The sequence below is a fragment of the Pholcus phalangioides genome, unplaced genomic scaffold (genome assembly GCF_987345545.1).
Source record: "Pholcus phalangioides strain wild (caught in Gottingen) unplaced genomic scaffold, Ppha-v1.0 ptg000010l_1, whole genome shotgun sequence".
NCBI classification, from domain to species: Eukaryota; Metazoa; Arthropoda; class Arachnida; order Araneae; family Pholcidae; genus Pholcus; species Pholcus phalangioides.
Window position 1 is genome coordinate 25,942,892 of NW_028301603.1, and position 22,744 is coordinate 25,965,635.

A 22,744-nucleotide genomic window follows, 5' to 3' on the forward strand; every position below is an offset into this window, starting at 1 on the left:
GAAAGGAATCGAGATTTTGTTTTCGCTGCTCTGCTCGTGTGTAATTTCAAGATGGCCGTCGAAGGGCTTGTTTTCGTTGTTAAAAAGCGGTAGTGAGGTCAAAAATGCCATCAGAATCGTTGATGTTAAGTTCCCGACGTACTTCAAAATGGTGTGGACGATCACGTGGAAACGGTAAGTACCGAATAATTTTCATATATTTTCCGTCAAACTGTTTTCGTTCGCACGTGCTTAACCAAACCGATAGCGATTTATATTTTGAGTTTTAAGCTAATTTATTGTGCACCATCTGTGGGAAAATGTATTTTAGTAGTCTGAATTAAAAATCATGTCCGTTTCTGTGTTGAAATTGGCAAGTTTTACTTATTTTTTTTTTTTTGTTTATTTTCTGTGTATCGTCACTATTTCCATACTGGAAGGGTAACGAATGTTTTTATGCTGGATTTTTGTGTGTCAATAATTACGTTTCTTGTGTAAAAAGAAATGGAACCAACAAATATTCATACGAATAAAGCTGTTCGAGCGGGGGATTTTCCATTTCTTCCCTCCCGCCTATGCTAATAATACACTCATGTCCATAAATTAAGGATAATTCAGAATCACACGGAAATCAAAATCTAAAGTAAAAATTTTACCTGTAGAATTATCACACACATCTGCAAGAATGATATGCAAATTTCAGGAAGCCACCAGATGATGCCGATAGTACATCACAATGACGAGAGTGTAAGAGGGGGGTATATAAGGAATGGTGGCAAAGAAGTAAAATTGTTCACAAGAGTTCTGTAAGGCGCTCAGTGCCATAAGCGAATAGTTATGACGCAGAGGACGAACGTGGATGATTTTTTACGTGGTAGAATTATCGGCCGCCTGGAATGTGGGCGTACTCAGATGGAAGTATCCGAGGAACTTGGAATTGCCCAAAGTGTCATCTCTAGGCTTTGGCAACGATTCCAAGATAACGGAAATGTCAGTAGACGTTACAGTACAGGTCGCCCCCGAGTTACAACGCCGAATGAAGACCGGTATTTGGCAGTAACTGCCAAAAGAAGCAGACGGGGCACAGCATCCGACCTGTCTCGTCAGCTATCTGCAGCCACGGGTACCACAGTTTCAAGACAAACCGTGTACAGACGTTCGGGAGATATTGGTCTATATGCTCGCAGGCCTGTCAGATGTGTTCCGCTCACGGCAACTCACCGTCGGCAGCGATTAGCCTGGAGTAGAGAACATGCAATGTGGACATCGTCACAGTAGGCTTGCGTGATGTTTTCCGACGAGTCCAGGTTTAGCTTGCAGTCTGATTCACGTCGGACTTTGATATGCAGAACGCCAGGTACCGCGTTACCACCAAGACAACATCATTGAACGACACAGTTACGGTGGTGCAGCATTGCTCGTTTGGGGTGGAATTATACTGTGTTCCAGAACATGAAAGCCCAAATTTATACGGACGTCATTCTGGAAGAACATGTACGTTTGTTTAGGGGTGCCATGGGCGCAGAATTTGTGTTTATGGATAACAACGCCCGTCCTCACCGAGCAAACATCGTAAACATCGAATGCCTTGAATCTGAGGATATAACCCGTATAGAATGGCCAGCATTCTCACCTGACTTGAATTCAATAGAGCATGTGTGGGACATGCTTGGCCGACGAGTTGCATCCCATCAACCACCTCCTACATGTGTACCGGAACTTCGGAGAGCATTGCTTGCTGAGTGGAGTGATCTTCCCCAAGATCAGATCGATAATTTGATACTCAGCATGCCTAGGCGTTGTACGGACTGTATTTCATCGCATGGGAGACATACAGTGTATTAACCATCATACCAACCATGTAATAGTAAGTTTTTGTAAAGGGGATATTTTTTACAATTGCTCCAGGGAGGAAAAATCGTAGTTTTTATGAATGGTATCATACATACACCATCGTTTTTGTTCTTTATCTTTTGTGTAATAAATCGGCTTTATGAATAAGTAACGTTTGTTTTGTTTCTGAACCTTTATTTGCCGGAGCTGGCATTATCCTTAATTTATGGACATGAGTGTACAGGGGAGGGGGGCGGACGTCACTCATAGCTCAAGAATCCCTGGCTGTAAGTGAATTTGTTCAACCCACCTCAGAAACCCCTGCCAATCAAGTCTGTGTTTTGACCCATAGCTCGTGTCCCTGGCTTAGTGGATTCGTACGACCCCTCTCGAACGCCCCTGCAAATTACGTTACAGTCGGGACCCGATCTTGGTTGTTAATGAATTTGGATTGTTTGGATTTGGACAACGAGCCACCTTGGGAGCCCGGCGATCCAAATTTGAGTCGCGACCCATAGGATAAGAACCCCTGCCCTAGAAAGAGGGAGGGTTATCTTCTTTGGAGGGCTATCTATGGAGGGTGTTGGTACAGTGGTGGGGAAGAAAAAAATAGAAAGAGAATTCTTTCCGTGACTGGAAGCTGCTGCACCCTTCCCAGCTGACCACAAAGATCATTTCAACAGCTTAATTTTGGCTCACTTTCAAAGTAAAAAGACAGAACATTCTACTGATTTTAACGACGCCCGTCATATGAGAAAGAATCTTCTGCAACAAAGATGCTTTTATTGGCGCCGGTCGGGCTTTGGTGAGTCCTTGGGCTATGGTTGACCATCTGGGGGTGGGGGGAGATAGAAATATGTGTTAAGTGTGCGGCTATAAATCAAATGGATGAATTCGATTAAAATACGATTTTTTATACTTGTTTGCGAACCGAAATGAGATGAAGCTGGGCAACCCAGAACAACATCCGTTTGCAGTCACTAATTGGAATACAAAGAAATCATGGTACAGAATGGTAGGTGGGGTCAGGCAATTCAGTTTACTGCTCCTATAAGGACAGTTCTCCTCATGTGACGTTTTCCTGAAAAAAGGGGGGGGTGACAAATGTGGAGCTTGGCAGAATCCACATTTTTATGAATTGTACGCAGTATTAAAAAAACCTACATTCATTACAAACGCAGGACTACCAACAAAACGGGAGAAAACTCTTCATTCTACACTTTCCTGACGAAAACAAAATAAGTAAATATCAAATATATTTCTGATAAGTTCATACGTTTTATAGTTTGTGAGAGTTTTCTTTAATGATAATTGATAAAAAATCGCCACAATTCAATCTTAGGTAGCTTGGAATACTTTGTAATACTTGTATTCAATAAAGTGTATTAAAGGGTAATGAGGTGTGTGTAGACTCATATTTTTTATATAATACATCGATAAATTGAAAACAGTTTGAGCTAGTGCTCGTTTAAGAAATTAAAGTAAAAAATATATATTTTTTGTATTGAAAACCGTTGGCGCAGTTGGACCAAATTGGCCCTTGCGCCAATGTGTTCAAAAATCTAATGCAAAACCACATGAAGTTGACTCACATCCTGGTCTTAATACAGAGACGACAATTAAATCATGTTTTCTCTGCAATCTTTATATTGTGTGTCCTGTCTTACTTCTTTTTCAGATGAGTAACAAACACGACAGGTGAACAGTTTATATTTTACATTTGCATTTTGAACTGTTTCTGTATATCGGAAATAATTGGCACCGTGTGGCAAAAGGGAAATTTTACAGTTTTTACAGGAGAGCCATTTAAAGTGTTTTTAATTAAAGTGAGTATCTCTGTTATTTATTGAAATAGGGCTTGATGTTCTATACCTACGTGTATAGTGTAACGAAAATACAGCGAATTAATAGCGTTATCTCAATATTGACGAAAATGGACAAGTGCCTTTTACATATACACAGTATTTTAATTGTTATGTTATATTAATCCCTTTATTTCATGTAACGAGCATCGCGTTACCTAGGTTTTGAAAAACGTGATTTTAGAGACTGCATAAAGAAAAGAAAAAAAAAATGAAAGCAACAAAAGCAGTTTAATTAATAAGAATTTCCTTGTTTCTAAGTATTTACTGAGATATTTTGACAAAAACTAACGGGAAACACTTCTTTCCCAAATTTTCGCCGATTTTTGAATTCCAATATCTCTGCGAATATTGCATTTAGAAACGTGAAAATTTCTTCGTTGGCATCCCAAGAGTCAGGGCAACAACTTTTTAATTCAGTTTTTGGGCACAGGTTGTCCATATAAAAAGTAAATTTTTTATTTTATTTTAATAACTATTCTCTGAAGCATGAATGACGTAGCTGAAATTCCTGACTTCTCACATTTACATTCCGCAAGAATGACTTTAATATCTGTCACCGTTTTCTTACTATTCCCATTTTGAAAACCGTCAGGCGATTGTGGGACACTCTGTACATTCAAGTAATGCAAGCATTTAAATCACACGAGTGCACAAAACCCTGGCGGGCACCGTCTACACTTTTAATCTGTCCACGAAAAAATTTTGAAAAAGTATTCATTATTTCAAAATACACTTAAAGACGTACGGGAAAGATATATAGATATTATGTATTGCATTATTGATTTTTTTGTTGCTAGACTATAACCAAGTACGCAGAAAGTATCTCTTTACCATTGATAGGTGATGAGATATTTTTGTATTCGAATATATGCATCATACATTCCAATCAAATTTATCGGCGTTTTTCATCAATGTGTAGATGCCAGCGGGCCGGAGGTTGAGCATGGCAATCATTATGGATCGGAATAGGATACGAATACAGGACAGAAAAGTAAAATTTAGGCGCAACTAATAATATACAGTAGTACCACTTTTTTGTGTTTGTTTAGGATTTATGAGTAATGGCATGGGAGGGGAGGGGGGTAAAAAGATAGACTGAAATGGGAGGGCCGGCAAAATTTGTATAGCCCACAGGCGGCAAAAACATAAATACGGCCCTGACTGAATCCTCTTTGTAGTGCTGTGTCGGGCAATTTTATCCCAGTCAACCAGTTTCAACTGATTCGAAGCACCCACAAAATTGTTGTGTTATCACAGTAAACAATAGAGGGGCCTACCTCTACGTGCAATAAACCTCCGAAAACCTTGCAGGAAAGCTTCAGTAGAATGAGATGATAGAGATGACAAAAGTTCAAAATGAACAGCTCGAAATACAGCACAGGTGTATATGCATATCCACGCCTTGATATTTCCCTTCAAGTATAAGGGCCCAGCTGTATCGATTCCAACAATCTCAAAAGCATTTGCGTCTTTTATTCTGTTTTCAGGCAGCGAAGATGTTGGAGCAGTCAGTGTTTGTTTGGCGTGCCTCAAGCAAACAACACACTTAGCTAAAACAGATCTTAGTTTTTCTTGCATTCAAAATCCTAAATGCTCTATAAGCTCCCTTATAATATTCAACAGCATCTGAGTCTCAGCATGCAAATTCTTCTTATGCTCTGTCATTATTAGTCGCTTTACCACCTTGTGGTCTGAAGGCAAAATAATGGGACTGCGAAAACCAAATGTATCTTTCCTGTAAGTTATCCTGGTTTTCAACCTCAATAGGCCATCATTATCTGTGAATGGCATTAATGAACTCAATTTCTTTTTGTTCTTTTCATCCAAGAAGTATTCCTTTTGCAAAACTTTCAGCAACTTTATTTCTGCTCTTTTGACTTCTTCATAAGATAATTCTCCAGTCACTCTCAAAAAAAATGTAGAAACACGACAGTAAGAAATAAATCTCAACATCCAGGCTAGGCTTCTAATCATTCGAATCATCTTATCATATCTCTTCAGTAGTCGACTGGCTCAATGAACAAATAGTTACAGAACTTGAAGATTTCTTTTTCTCTCTTAAGATAGCTTCTCTGTCAAATACAGTTTCTGTAGCAGGCCACTCTGCTTCTGGTTGTGACAGCAATGTAGCCCTCCCACCATTTATTTGACAACAATTTTCTGGTAGAACAGCCTCTTGATGGTAGGTCAGCAGGATTGCTAGTCCCTGGAATATGTTTCCAGAGGCCTGGATCTGTCAACTTCCTTATCTCCTGTACTCGATTATGTACAAAAACATTCCACGGTTCATTTTGTTGTATCCAGGTCAATACTTGTGATAGAATCAGTTCAAAAATGTTGTTCAATATCCTTCCACTGGAGCCCCTCTAAAGCGGGATCCGGAACTTTCGCACCCGACATCTCACCCCTGGAACGTTTCGTCTCCGTTACATTTGGCCCCCGGAAATTTCGCCCCGGTACATGTGGCCCCCGAAAAATTCACACCTGAAATTTCACCTGCCCTGAACGTATGAGTGATTGACTGTATGAGTGACCAAGTGAGTGTGAAATGGACTGTAGGAGTGCGTTAGTGACCGTATCAATTAGTGTGAAATGGACTGTAGGAGTGCGTTAGTGACCGTATCAATTAGTGTGAAATGGACTGTAGGAGTGCGTTAGTGACCGTATCAATTAGTGTGCAACTGACTTTATGAGTGAATGGCCGTATGAGTGACCAAATGAATGACCGCATGAGCGACCGAGTGATTAACTGTATGAGTGATTAAGTGAGTGATCGAGGGATTGACCGTGTGAGTGATTAAGTGAGTGATCGAGGGATTGACCGTGTGAGTGACCAAGGGAGTTACTGAGCGATGAAACGTTTGAGTGAATGAGCGACCGATTAAATGCTTGTGTAAGTTTCCAAGTGAGTGACTGAGTGATTGAGCATATGAGTGATCAAGGGAGAGACTGAGTGATTAACCGTATGAGTGACCGAGTGATTGATTGAATGGAAGTATGAGTGACCGAGTGATTGATTGAATGGACGTATGAGTGACCGAGTGATTGATTGAATGACCGACCGAGTGATTAACTGTATGAGTGATCGAGGAATTGACCGTGTGAGTGGCCAAGGTGTGACCAAGTGTGAGTGACTCACACGGAGTTACTGAGCGATGGAACGTTTGAGTGAATGAGTGACCAAGTGAGTGACTAATTACATACTGGTGTAAGTTTCCTAGTGAGTGATTGAGCGTATGAGTGACCGAGTGGTTGACGGAATGAAAGACCGAGTGAATGCTTGAATAAATTTCCGAGTGACTGAGAGTGATTGAGCATATGAGTGATCAAGGGAGAGACTGAATGATTAACCGTATGAGTATCCAAGTGAGTGACCGTATATGTGACCAGGTGAGTGACGGTACGAGTGTCCAAGTGAATGACTGTATATGTGACCAGGTGAGTGACGGTACGAGTGTCCAAGTGAGTGATCAAGGGATTGACCATGTTAGTGACCAAGGGAGTTACTGAGTGATGGAATGCATAAGTGAATGAGTGACCAAATGAGTGGCTTCATGAGTGACCGAAAGATTGATAAAGTGAATGACCGTATGATTGACCAGTGAGCGATTGAGTGATTGACAAAGTGAGCGATTGAGTGATTGACAAAGTGCGAGGGTGGAGTTGTCTGTAAAGATGATCCTCCTCATCCCCTCCTTTTTTATAGGTGGTTACGTAGCACTGAGTGACCAAGTGACTCACACTTTAATGGATCCTAAAAATTTGGAATTTTCAGTTGAAGCATAAAATATTTTTCCCAAATTTACGTTGCTGCGAAATTTTTCAATATAAGAAGAGGTATTTCCGTCCTGAATAAAAACATTAAAATCCCCCAAAGTACCTTTTCCCTCCCCTCACGCTTCCTACTTAAGCCAATACATTTGTGACAGCAGTAGAGGTGACCTGCCTTGTAGTGCCGACAATTCTGGCGACATAAGGTTGTCAAATTGTAATGGTGTCTTCGGAGCTAGTAAAATGAAATGGTATTAAAGGTTTTTATTTTTGAGGCGTAGGATGATCACCGCAAAGGAATGAGGTGAAGGCTATCGCTTTCAACGACATGGTGTTTGCAAACAAAGGAGTCAATCAGGCGGTTTCTAGAAACGACTGAAAGAGAACAGGTTATCAAAGCAGAGTAGGTAGTAAAAAACATTTCGGTGTCGAAAGAGGAATTTGTGGGAATGTGTGAACAATGAGTCTGAACTGGCTGAGGGATTTGGCAAAGAAAGGGAAATCACAATGTTGATGAATCGCAACAATGTCGGTAAAGAGAAGGAACCTAGAAGAAACCAGGGGCTGTACTACCTGCTCATGCTTATTCTCATCCGATCCGAATTATAAGCATCGGTTCATAAGCATGACGTTAAGAATAATAAGAAAAACGATACCAAGGAATTATTCGTAGGCTCACTCCTTAACGTCACGTGACGTGAAAAAGGGAAAATCAAAGAAATCGATTTCTACACAGGGAAAAACGATTTTTCCCTTTGGCCGATCGACCACTGACCAATCAAAATTAAGCTTGGGGCATACAACTACTACTATACATTTACTGAATTTTTTGTTCAACGACGATGGCAACGCAATTCATTTTTAATGCACGTGCAGAACATTTGTTGTTGGTTTTTTTCACATTCTTTAACGTTAAAAATGAAGATGTTAGCGGGGCTATCGGCTAGATACTTTTTTTATTTTTTTTAAATGGGGAGGATGGAAAATAAGAGTATATGAAGAGTTATTTCTATAATTAAAATATATTTTTCAGCGTGTAAATATTATTCAAAAAGATATTTCAGCATTCTAATTAATTTATTGAAGTTCTTTTTAAGCCGTACTTCATAAGGAACTACCAAAATCACATTGGGATAATAATGTATTGTCCTCCATTGCCTATTTTGATGGACGAGGATGATTATTACTTTGCTTCATTTATTTTATATATATATATATATAATTTTATGATAATATAATTGTATCATCGAGAAATATACCGTGAAAAAAAATCTCGCGAAAAAATATAGTTGTAGAGGGAATTATCGTTATATCGAGTATCGTTGTAGCGAGGTTTCACTGTATACTACACTTGGATTTCTAATTGAATCCGTCCAATCAGTTGTAAAAAGCCGACAAAATTGCAATTTTCTTTCAAGAAAAACCACCAATGAAGTCATCGTCATAAATTTCCAACTCCAAGAAATAAATTTTTCATTTTTCGTATTTTCCACTCGCCATCGTGAGTGGAAAATACGATCATCCGATGCTTAAGAAGGGGGTCTGCCCTATCCTTATCGTCATCCGAATATTCGGAGAAATACGATGCTTGTTTTCGGAGGGAGAATGCCGCTAGAACGGAAATTTCCCTTTCATGCTTATATTGTCATAATCGGCTCGGATACGGATCGGATTCCTGATAAGCATGAAGAGATAGTACAGCCCATTCTCCCTCCGAAAACAAGCATCGTATTTCTCCGAATATTCGGATGACGATAAGGATAGGGCAGACCCCCTTCTTAAGCATCGGATGATCGTATTTTATTTATTTATTCAAAAATTTATTTTTTGGACTTGGAAATTCACATTACGAGATGAAAGAAAACAATGCAATTTCGTCGGCTGATTCAATTAGAAATCCAAGTGTAATATACAGTGAAACCTCGCTACAAGGATACTCGATATTACGATATAATTCCCTCTACAGCTATATTTTTTCGCGAGATTTTTTTTCACGGTATATTTCTCGATGATACAATTATATTATCATAAAATTATATATGTATAAAATAAATGAAGCAAAGTAATAATCACCCACGTCCATCAAAATAGGCAATGGAGGACAATACATTATTATCCCAATGTGATTTTGGTAGTTCCTTATGAAGTACGGCTTAAAAAGAACTTCAATAAATTAATTAGAATGCTGAAATATCCTTCTGAATAATTTTTACACGCTGTAAAATGTATTTTAATTTTATAGAAATATAATTCTTCACACACATATACTCCTTTTATTTTCCATCCTCCCCATTTAAAAAAAGTATCTAGCCGATAGAGCCCGCTAACACCTTCCATTTTTGACGTTAAAGATTGTGGAAACAAAACAACAACAAATAGTCTGCACGTGCATTAAAAATGAATTGCGTTGCCACCGTCGCTGAACAAAAATTCAGCAGTAGTTGTATATCCCAAGCTTAATTTTGATTGGTCAGTGGTCGATCGGAAAAAGGGAAAAATCGCTTTTCCCTGTGTAGAAAGCGATTTCTTTGATTTTCCCTCTTTCACGTCACGTGACGTTAAGGAGTGAGCCTAACAATAATTCCTTGGTATCGTTTTTCGGATTATTCTTAACGTCATGCTTATGAACCGATGCTTATAATTCGGATCGGATGAGAATAAGCATGAGAAGGTAGTACAGCCCCAGCTTCTGTAGAGCACTAAAAGAGGCTATATAGACCGGCACCGGTAACAGTGTAAAAGAGCATTGAAATGAACGAATTGTGTTGAATAACTCAAAAGTATTGTATTCACCAGTACTTATTTACGAGTTCGCACTTCTATTTCTGTCTGGTTTCGATCGCCAAAACAAATTTGTTATGAAAAACACCGTCCCTGAGAACATGTCGCCTTACGCGTTTGCCTCGTCACCTGTTGTCTGAGAGGGACTCTGAACAGACTCTGCGAATGACAATGTGGTCTGTCTACATCAAGATCTCATTACATTTGCCTGCTTACTGGACAAAATACGTTTGCTGTTTTCTCTGTGTAATTGCCCGTTTTGCATCCTACAAGTTAAGTGTTGTATCAGCATATTATTCGTGCGCCTCGACGTATTTGATCCTAGGCGTAACATGGCCGAAAGTGTTCCATCAATAAGAGGAAAAAGGAAATTGGTCGATGTTAACACCCACATATACGTATTTTCAAAGAAATCTGCAGATGAACTATATGGAATCTGGGTTTGCGAAAAACGAACCACTTGCAAGGGGCGTGTTTGGACTGTTGGCTCAGACGGTCCAATTGTGAAAGTCGTAAATAATCATAACCATGCAGCTGAAGCTGCAAGGCCAGAAGTGTTGCAACTGCTTGACCAAATACGCCAACATGCAATAACTACGAGCAAACGGCCACAGCAGATAGTCGCGTCAGTTATTGCAGAAGCTCATGGCAATGTCACGGCATTACTTCCAAAAAAAGGAGTCACTGAAGCGAACCATTCGTAATGTGCAATGCAACAATGGTGCTCCTGCTTTACCGAGCAATCTTCGGGACCTGGTGATTCCCCAAAATTATCAGGAAGTCATTATAGATTGCAATGTACAACAGTTCCTGATGTATGACTCTCGCGAAGAATTGCTCCCAGGTAGGATGCTGATTTTCTCGACAAGAAGCAATCTGCAATTGCTGGCGCGTAGCCAAGAGTGGTTTGCTGACGGAACTTTCAGTGAAGCAACAATGCATTTCCAGCAACTCTACACAGTTCACGTGGTTTTGTTTGATGCCACAATTCCGATGGTCTACGCACTTTTACCTAATAAAACTCGGACTACGTACGCGAAGTTGCTTCAAGAACTCAAAAATTTGCAAACTGAACTTCAACCCTAGTGACTCATGACTGATTTTGAGCAAAGTGCGCTACAGGCATTCCAGCAGGAATTTAAAGGCATAGCAAACACCAGATGTTTTTTTCATCTTTCGCAAAGCGTTTGGCGAAAAGTTCAGCAGGAGGGATTAAAGAGTAGATACGAACAGGATCATGAATTTGCTCGTGGGATCCGCATGATTCCAGCATTGGCGTTTGCTCCACCTGCAGATGTCATTCGAACATTCGAGGTTTTTATTAAGGCGGATAACTTCCCCAGTGAAGCTTTAGTCATTGCAAACTACTTCGAGGATACATATATTGGAAGACGACAACGAAGAGGTCACCAATCGCCCATGTTTGAAATAGAACTTTGGAATGTTTATGCTCGAACGCTGAATGATCAGCACCGAACCAATAACTGCGTAGAAGGGTGGCACAGGGGATTCCAGGAAACCTGTGCTACCTTATCCCCGAACATATATCGATTCATCGACTTTTTGAAAAAACAACAAGGGCTGCACCATTTTGAAGTAACTCTGCTCATTGCCCGAAATCCGGGGAATCCAAAAAACAAGAAATATGCTGCTATTTCAGCCAGGATCAAAAGAATTGTTCTCGATTTCCAAAACCGCAATGCAATTGACTATCTCAGAGGAATCGCGTTTAATTTTGAATTTTGAACAAATCATACCATAACTATGAAACATCTTATTCCTCGCAATTTTTCTATCAAAAGAGTTATGTATTTCCTGTTTTTTTGTATTGGTTGTTTCATGTATTGGTAAAAGCATCATACTGGTTTCAGTTTCTTTTACTACCTTACGCTCGCGCGTCTCACTTTATATATCCTTATTGAAGCCTAGGCCATAGCTAGTTTAAGCGAGCTTAAAACCTGCGTTCGAGTGATCTTCCGAATCGCTAGTGACTGAAACAGTAGCCAGGTTGCTATCTGCAAGAAAACTTCAGCAGAACCTCGACTTTCTGAGAAGCAGAATACCTGTGGTACAAAATTACATAATGTGACACAAATGCAAAGGTTAAGGGGAGTGGGCTTCGAAATATTTGCGCAAATGAGAAGGTGTTTCTTTTTTTTCCTGTTAATGAGAAGTACTGCTGATATTGAAGGTATGTTCATTTTGACTACTCAAGCTTACTTTGCGTAACCAACTCAACTGTCTCTAATAACAAAAAACGAGAATTAAAACATAAACAAAAGTCAGAGATTATCTCTAAGACAATATGAGGACTATATTAATAGGGCCTGGTTTGCACATTTTGCGGCCCGGTGACACCCGCTCTAGGCCGGCTCCGTATACTAGTATTTTGTTCGGAGCATTTTGTGATTAGGGGCCGTTCAAGTATTACGTAAGCAAATTTTTAGCCATTTTTGACCCCCTTGTGCCCCCCCCCTTGTCAGCAAAATTTCGTCATCAGCTCTGCCCCTCTGAATCCTAACTCATATTTTTATAAAGGGTGGTTGATGACGTAAGCATTATCCAAACCACCCCTCCCCCCCCCTTGTCATCAAAAGTCAGCAAATCAGAAACCTATCGATGATGACGCAATACTTGAACGGCCCCTTACCGTTCTGTAATTTTTTTACGCTTTTTGCTTCAAGCCTGGTTTTCAGTTATCCGTGGTCGACATTGCCACCAAAACCCCAGATAATCGGGTTCCACTGTGTTATAACGAAATTATCGTCCGTTCTGGTGTATAGTCCACGGTGTAATTACAGGTGGGGCAAAGCGGTCTATTATCCAGGGAAGTAGGCTAAGAGGAGAGACAAATTTGGGAGATGAATGACTGTGTGAAGTAATGGTGGCTCTTACGAGCCGTGCTCTCCGCGCAATCGCCTCGGTAGCACATCCAATTTCTGTGGTCAGTTTCAATATTTGTGCTGATAATAGTTCAATACTTCACTGCACCAACTTACTTTTAGAGTTCCATCATTCTTTAATAATGATTAAATTACCATTTCCCTGGGTACATGCCAGCGAGATGAAAGAAAAACTTCTACCGGTGGAAGAGATATTTTAAATTGTACTCCAGAGATGTCATCTGGACGGTGAACGGTTTTTTTGATGTAATTGGGCATTTGTTATAAAATGCATTCTATCCTGGCGCCTTGACGGCAACTCCTACTGTACGCATTCCGGGGTGTTATTGCTCTCACTACTGCAGTAAAACACTCATTTTTCCTTGCCTCAGGGCAACGAAATTTTGAAAGCTTTGGAGGGTACCACGAACTCTTCAACAACCACTATTATAAGCCATGGGAAGGCTTCCGATATAAGAAACGTTTGTATAGAAATTTACGTTCAAGGGTACTTGCAGAAATATTTCGTGCGCGATGAAACCACGCAGCACTGACACTCGATATATAACGGTATACCTATACAATAATGTCATTTTTAGATTGTGTTAGTAAGTGCTTTTTAATCGAGTGCAGTGTTTCTCAACCTATGGAATGCGACAATGTCATAGGTGATCCACAGGCAGACTTGACAAAATTATTCAACCGTTGTAATTGATATTACTGATATCCAGATGGGTTTAAATAAAAACCTTCATACTTAGGTTCACCATGCATCATCGAGGAGAATGCAGGAAATCGCAATGCTGAATACGGCTTATCACTAAATTTTGCCAAAAGTTCCAATTTATTGCACTCATATGGTCACTCACTGGGTCATCAGGTGAAATGTCCGGTAAAAATGCAGGATAAATTTTCATTAAATTTATTTAATTTCATTTTCATTTCTTAACTCGATTACTCCTATATTCACTCACTTGATCACTCATATGATCACTCACTTGATCACTCATATGATCACTCACTTGTTCCGTCATTCATACGTTCACTCATACAGTCACGCGTACGATCAAGGTAGGCAAAATGACAGGGGGGTAAATTTCCGATTCACTTGATTACTGACTGGGTCACTCACTTGGTCACTCGTACCATCATTCATATGTTCACTCATACGGTCACGCGTACGGTCACGCGTACGGTCAAGGTAGGCAAAATGAAAGGGGAGGGGGGTCAATTTCCAATTCACTTGATTACTCACTGAGTAACTCATATGGTCACTCATATGGTCAGGGCAGGTGAAATGTCCGGGAGTAAATTTTAAATTCACTGGATCACTCATGTATTTACTCACTTGATCACTCATGCGGTCACTCACTTGGTCACTTGTACCATCATTCATATGTTCACTCGTACGGTCACGCGTACGATCAGGGCAGGCGAAATATCAGAGATAAATTTCCGATTTACTTGATTACTCACTGAGTCACTCATATGGTCACTCACTGGGTCAGAGCAGGCGAAATGTCCGGGGGCCAAATGTACCGGGATGAGGTGTCAGACTGATGACAAGATTATCGACATAGAAGTTCTTGAGGAGTTTCTCAGCAGTGTGTTGAAATTTAAAGTGATGATCTAGAACAGCTTCTAAGAGAAATGAACTACTTTTAACGCCAAACACAACTCTAGAATGACGCAGGATCATCAAGTTTTCCTTCTCATTCCACCACAAGAAATGTAGATAGTCACGATCCTCTGGACACACACTTATTTGTAGAAAAGCTTTCTCAATATCTGCAGTGAGCCCATACTTGAATTCTCTGAATCTTAGAAGGTGGTTAGGGATCAATTCCAACAAATTGGGACCAGGCTCTAAACACTGATTTAAAGAGGGAGATCCTACCTTCCTAGCTGAGGCATCAAACACAGGATGCACCTTGAATGTTCCATGTTTGGTGGGTCGCACTCGACTGTCCCATCGGGCGGCGTGCACCACCGGTAGGTCGCACTTGAATATTTGACCAGACGCTGTGTACCATCAAAAATGTAGTTCGTTCAGTAACTAGAAAGAATTACCATATAGTTGAAAATGTAAATAATGGAAATTTAACGTATATTAATTGAAAAAAAAAAGGATTTATTTTATTTTATCTCAACGTTATAAACATAACTTATAAAACAAAAATTCAGTAGCAAAAACATAACAATTCAGTACTATAAACTTAACTGTTTATTTGTTTCGATACAATTTTTTGAAGCATCGTAAACAGAGTGCTGGCTGGCCTTTACAATTGTTACAATACGTCGTTACTTTTTTGGTTTTCTTCGTGGCATACTGTCTACCCTTTCTTTTACATAAACATTTGTAACATTCTTTACATCTTTGTCTACACCACCGCCAGATGAAGTGAAGCATGAATTTGAGCACCGTCTCACAGCGAAAAACATGAAAATCGGCGCCGGCGTGAATGTGTTAAAGACATCATCATACGAATTGGACAGATTTCCTGTGTGGAGTCTCTTGGTCGTGGTGTCCAACCTCTTCACAGCCAAGTACTTATTAGAAGGTAGGGGTGGATGATCTTCACGCCAAAGTAGAGCAATTTCATATCTACCATCTGTATTCAACTGGACAGTCTCTTCAAAAAATTGTTTGGTCAGAAACTCCTTCTCTTGCTTCAGTTTTGTGGCAGTGGGATCAGTTATGCCAAGCACACCAAGGTCGAAAAGGTCTGATATCTTGGATTTTTTTTAAACATTGCAATGGCCGTTGCTGGTACTGTATCTTCATCTTCAGAATACATATTAATCTTTCCCAGCAAAGTTCATCCACGACAGGTCTCCATAGCTACCAGTCCACATTTGAGAACCTTTTTCTTTCAGTTAATAACCTTCCCGCCTCATCAGCTCCAATGAACATGTCAACACCTTTCGTATCTTCAACAAAAATTTTCATAGATCTTAATTCGTCCATCCAAGGTTCATTTTGTGCTGAAGGGATGTTATCACAGATGTCGTCTTGTTCAAGAACATCGAAGTTGCAGAGGAATTTACCATCCAAACTTCCTAATTCTATCTTATATACATTATGAACTTTTTCACAAATTTTTCTCCCTCCAAAAAATAGAATGAGAAAGCACTTGTTGACGCAAAGGTACATATCCTAAAGCAGCAGCTGCCTCCTTTCTAATGTATGATTTTTGAGAGCCTGTGTCAAATAATACTCTGATCTTCAAGGTACACTCCCTTTCGACCAAATAACAATTAAGCGTTTGCAACAGGACTTTTGGATTTGAGTAGGAGAACTTGGCCAAAGTGATCGACTCTTCTTGATGCAACTTCACAGTCTTTGACCAACACCCCCTAAAAAAGAACGCCTCTACACCAAGCTTCCCACCGAAGGATGAGTCATGCTCTGGTGGCTGGGAAAAACTAGTTAAGGATAATTCTAATTTTTGTTTAAAAAAATAATAATCATCCCGTTTTTTCTCTGCACGTAAAAACCTAAAGTAGAACATGGTTTTTAAATGTTTAATCGTTAACTGCCGCGGGAATTACGATGGAACGAAGAAAGATTCAACGTTCCGCTTACTCAAAGATGATGGCATTTTAAAAAAATGGCTGGCAGTGATTCCTCAACAAAATTTGAAGATCACTAAAAATTCAAGGGTAAGTTTCAATCTATTTATTTAAATTTTTTAATTTCAATTTAATGCTATTTTTCTCCATATTTTGAAACAATATTCTAAATTTTTTTCTGTAAATATACTAGAATGTATTAGTAATGTATTAGAAATATTTCTTTTTAAAATTGAGGCAGAGGTATGTTCCAAAAAGTTTTTTTAAATATCATTTTTTTATTTGTTCTGAAAATTTTGTGTAGTTGTTGGTTTTTCAAAAATGAGAATAATTTTTTTTAATTCTAATTAGATTTTAAGCAACAGTGCAGCCTATATATGAATTTTTGTTTATCATTATATCAAATGTAATATTGTTGACAAAAATTATTAGGAATTTTTTAGGCAATAATAAATATTTACACAATATTATTTATTACTTATTTATTATATACCTTAATAAAAAAAAAATATATATATATATATATATATATATATATATATATATATATATATATATATAATTATGTTAATAACTAATTATACCTCAATTTATATTTATACCCAAATATTATATTAAATTCCAATTTATTAAGGCATAATTAGTAATTAACATAATTAAATATATACACACACTCGTGTCTATGAATTAAGGATAATTCAGAATCGCGCGGAAATCGAAATCTAAAGTAAAAATTTCACCTCTAGAATTATCACACACATCTGAAAGAATGATATGCAAATTTCAGGAAGCCACCAGATGATGCCGATAGTACGTCACAATGACGAGAGTGTAAGAGGGGGGGGGTATATAAGGAATGGTGGCAAAGAAGTAAAATTGTTCACAAGAGTTCTGTAAGGCACTCAGTGCCATAAGCGAATAGTTATGACGCAGAGGACGAACGTGGATGATTTTTTACGTGGTAGAATTATCGGCCGCCTGGAATGTGGGCGTACTCAGATGGAAGTATCCGAGGAACTTGGAATTGCCCAAAGTGTTATCTCTAGGCTTTGGCAACGATTCCAAGATAACGGAAATGTCAGTAGACGTTACAGTACAGGTCGCCCCCGAGTTACAACGCCGAATAAAGACCAGTATTTGGCAGTAACTGCCAAAAGAAGCAGACGGAGCACAGCATCCGACCTGTCTCGTCAGCTATCTGCAGCCACGGGTACCACAGTTTCAAGGCAAACCGTGTACAGACGTTCGGGAGATATTGGTCTATATGCTCGCAGGCATGTCAGATGTGTTCCGCTCACGGCAACTCACCGTCGGTAGCGATTAGCCTAGAGTAGAGAACATACAATGTGGACATCGTCACAGTGGGCTTGCGTGATGTTTTCCGACGAGTCCAGGTTTAGCTTGCAGTCTGATTCACGTCGGACTTTGATATGGAGAACGCCAGGTGCCCGTTACCACCAAGACAACATCATTGAACGACACCGTTACGGTGGTGCAGCATTGCTCGTTTGGGGTGGAATTATACTGTGTTCCAGAACATGAAAGCCCAAATTTATACGGACGTCATTCTGGAAGAACATGTACGTTTGTTTAGGGGTGCCATGGGAGCAGAATTTGTGTTTATGGATGACAACGCCCGTCCTCACCGAGCAAACATCGTAAACGAATGTCTTGAATCTGAGGATATAACCCGTATGGAATGGCCAGCATTCTCACCATACTTGAATCCGATAGAGCATGTGTGGGACATGCTTGGCCGACGAGTTGCATCAACCACCTCCTACATGTGTACCGGAACTTCGGAGAGCATTGCTTGCTGAGTGGAGTGATCTTCCCCAAGATCAGATCGATAATTTGATACTCAGCATGCCTAGGCGTTGTACGGACTGTATTTCATTGCATGGGAGACATACAATGTATTAACCATCATACCAACCATGTAATAGTAAGTTTTTGTAAAGGAGATATTTTTTACAATTGCTCCAGGGAGGAAAAATCGTAGTTTTTATGAATGGTATCATACATACACCATCGTTTTTGTTTTTTATCTTTTGTTTAATAAATTAGCTTTATGAATAAGTAACGTTTGTTTTGTTTCTGAACCTTTATTTGCCGGAGCTGGCATTATCCTCAATTTATGGACATGAGTGTATGTATATATATATGTATATGTATATATATATATAATTATGTTAATTACTAATTATCCCTTAATAAATCGGAATTTAATATAATATTTTGTCAGTCACTATATATAATCAAAAATACAAATAAATTATTAATCATAATTTATTCAATAATTGTCACATTTAATAGCAGCCTAAAAGTATAAACTGAACAAAACATTAAAATTGAAATTTTTGAATCCAAAAGATTTCTCCCTAACATTAAAGACTATCCAGTGATATATATAGGTTTGGGAAAGTTTTTCTCTTAATTCTCCCCATTTTTAACAGTTCTTTCACGACTAAAATTCTTGTAGGAATAGAGATTAACTTTACATGTGTTTTTAAAAATTTGTTTTCTTAGCAGTTAATTAAAAAAAAAGAAACGTCATGTTTGTCTCCTTTTTCATCTAATTTGTATTATTTTGTTGATTTCTAGATCCGTGAAGCACATTTCCAAGAAAGTGACATTCACCGACGGTTTGTGAAAAATTAAATGTTCCTCTGCCTCATCCCCGTCTTGAACTTTGAGCATAACAAATATGCTTAGACGAATTATATCTATTCATAAACAATTATTCATCATAACACAATTTATAAGTGATGAAAATAATTATCTTCATTCATAATTTCAGTAAGATTGTCAATTCAAATATGTCTCATTAAAAAAAACGGGAAACGTGTACAAAAAAGGAAGACCGACCAAAAATACAGAAATATCACTGAAAAAAGACGGGACATTCCTGTATAATATACAATGTATTTTACTTCAATTTAACGAATTTAAATATCCTGTAAAAGGTTGAGGAACGCTGCTATTTCCAAGGTATTTCCAAACGAGGTAATTCCAGGAACTCTATTGTGAAACCACGGGGTGTTTTTTCTTGATTGACAGTAATCCCCCTATCTACATGGGAGAAAGGAGGGAAAAGAAGAGATCGGCTGAAACAAGACTATTTTGACCTAAGGATGAATCGGGAAAGGACGAAACGATACTAAGCCAGACAAACCACTCTGGTGGGACACATCCTCCAATCGAGTACGTCCATATATACCGAATACTCTTCGAAGACACGTTTTCGATGTTCTTCACACGTTGCAGTGTATCCTCGTCTACCCAGCTTAGGAAACTTCTCGCGTGTGAGCCATTAGGAGATCGAAAATCGTCTGACATTCTCCGTGAATTAAAACGAAGACCGGAATCTCACAGCATTTCGGAAGAACTATTGACAGAACTCTTCCTGCAACAACCGCCCAAATCTACTCAATCTATACTCGCTGCCGTCAGTCCACTAACCCTTAACAAAACGGCCGAGCTGGGCCGACAAAATCCAAGAAGCAAGCCCACCTCATGCAGACGACGTGGAAAAAAGTCAATAATCGGACATGATCACACCAGTCCAAGAAAAGGTTGCCCAACTACGCCGCGAACTGAAAAGAGTTTTGTGTGTGCGTTCTCGCAGTGTTTCGCCCGTTCAAAAAGATTAACACCACCACTTACGTCACCGGATAGAGATCATTCAAGTATTACGTCAGCATCGAGGGAGGAGGGGTTTCGGATTTGCTGACTTTTGATGACGCGGGGGGGGGGGGGTTTGAAGGTTGCTTACGCCATCAACCACCCTTTTTGAAGATATAAAATATTCTAAGCTGCTGACGAAATTTTGCTGACGAGGAGGGTAAAAAATGGCTAAAAATATGCTGACGTAATACTTGAATGGCCCCATAGACAATTTTGCTGGTACCATAAGACATTTGGCAATCAAGCCAGAAGGTGCACTTCACCATACAGGTTTACAAAAAACGACGAGGGCGGAGAGTAGTAGCGACATGCTCCCTGCCATCAACATCTCGTCGCTTATTTGTAGTCGATCGAAGCACCAACATTTCATTCCTTGTGGACACTGGATCTGACGTTTCAATACTCCCAGCATGCAGCACTGACAAACGTCAACCACTTCTCCAACTTTCCGCTGCAAATTCATCTTCAATAAACGTTTATGGTGAGTGAACAGTCACTTCAGATTTTTACTCAATCAAACTTTTCGACGGTGGCGCAACTTAAAGCATGCTCAGCAAATCTTCGCAGAACGCCAAACCATGCTGTATATCATGCCCATATCATCGAGACAACAGGTAGGCCAATTTTTTCTAAAGCTCGCCGTCTCTCTCCAGAAAAGTTATCTTGCTCCAAAAAAGCTATTTCTGGACATGTAAAAACAAGGATTATGTCAGCCATCTAATAGTGCATGCCAAGGGCGTAGCGGGGGAAGGGGCAGAGCCTCAAGGCCCGCCCCCCAAAATGTGAGAAAATGACCGAAAAAAGGAAAAAAGATGGCCAAATCCATTGTTCTATCCCTTTGGTGCCCCCGAATGAAATTTTTGGCCACGCCCCTGGTGCATGGGCCAGACAATTCATATAGTCAAGAAACCTAACGGTACGTGGCGTATCTGCGGTGACTACAGTCAGCTAAATCAGATCACCACACCAGACAGATAGCCCATTCCTTATATCCATGACCTAACCCACATGCTTCATAGGACTGCAATCTACTCGACCATCGACCTCGTCTCGGCGTATCAACAAATTCCAGTGGCAGAAGCTGACGTGCCCAAGACTGCCTCATCACGTCCGGGTTACCAATCTTTAGTTGATCCATGAAATGATTTCGTTTGTATGTTTACACGACAATAATTTTAACACGATTTTGATAATATTTACATAATACAAACAGGAATACTGGTAGAGAAAAATGTGGCCCGTTAACGGAGAGACACAGACACAGAGCCAGACGCCTTTGACTCCCGATTTCTGTTGTGTTGCCACCAGCAGAAAATGAAATAATAAGTATATAAGCTGCGGAGATACCCCAGCGCCATCGTGCGAGCACTACACGTAACCAAAATATTTAACTGAACTAAGGCATATTTGATACAGATTTAAACACTAAAAATTTGTGTGATGAGAAACAACATCTGTTGTTCAGACTTAAGCTGCCATACTTTTTTTTGTACTGTTGCCAAAACTCTGAATCTAAATACTTGACAAATAATCTGTTGTCAGATACCAAAAACAGAAATAAATGAATCAATTGTTTGTCCATTAACATAATATTCTAACATTGTGTCTGTGTGTTTTAAAACATAATTGCACTGCAAACAACCATGGCTATTTATTTTACATATGTTTTGGTGTTCGATTAAATTTACCAGAGTCGCCCTCAGGGATGGGCGACAGATGTGGCCACACAGAGCCCCCATGCGGGAGGTGGGGGGGGGAAGCCCCTCATATGTGAGAATATAACAATAAAACAAAGTTTCAACTATGGAAATGATACTGATTATTCAAATAACACATCAAATGAATGAGAATTATTCGCAACTCGAAGGAGCCCCACACATCATGTTCAATTCGGGCTCCACATCTGGTAATGGTGGCCCTGGAATTGACCTGAGGGCTCTCAAATACTTTATTTTGGGCTTGAAATAAATTTAACTTGGATATTAATGCAGTTATTATAAGCTCTAATTCAAATCCCAGATGGATTAAGTGCAACCAATTGTTCAGCTATATAGTTTCTGGACCCTTCATTTCGTAGATATATTTCCTTTCTTCCGTAAATTAAAAACGCCTTTTTTTAGTGCCTATTTTAAGTATTTTTAGTGCCTTTTTGCCTATTAGTGCCTAGACTTCTGGGCTCTATTGATTACAATCTCAACTATCAACGCCTTCCTAAAAAAATGAATGCAATAAAATTAGTTCTTTCTGAACAATTTTTTCCCCTCAAGAATTTTTTAACTCGATGTTTGTAACTCGAAAATGAATAAGTTGGGAAGCAACTACATAAAAAATTTTTGCACTGGGCAGCGAAAGTCCGGCCCTGTATCTAGAAGA

General features: G+C 39.4%; 1 protein-coding gene across 4 annotated transcripts in view; it reads right to left on the bottom strand.

Annotated features, from left to right (window-relative positions):
• Positions 1-22,744, bottom strand: part of LOC149081157 (solute carrier organic anion transporter family member 4A1-like) — a 357,667-nt gene that overhangs the window by 224,920 nt on the left and 110,003 nt on the right. The gene's annotated exons all lie outside the window — the stretch shown is intronic.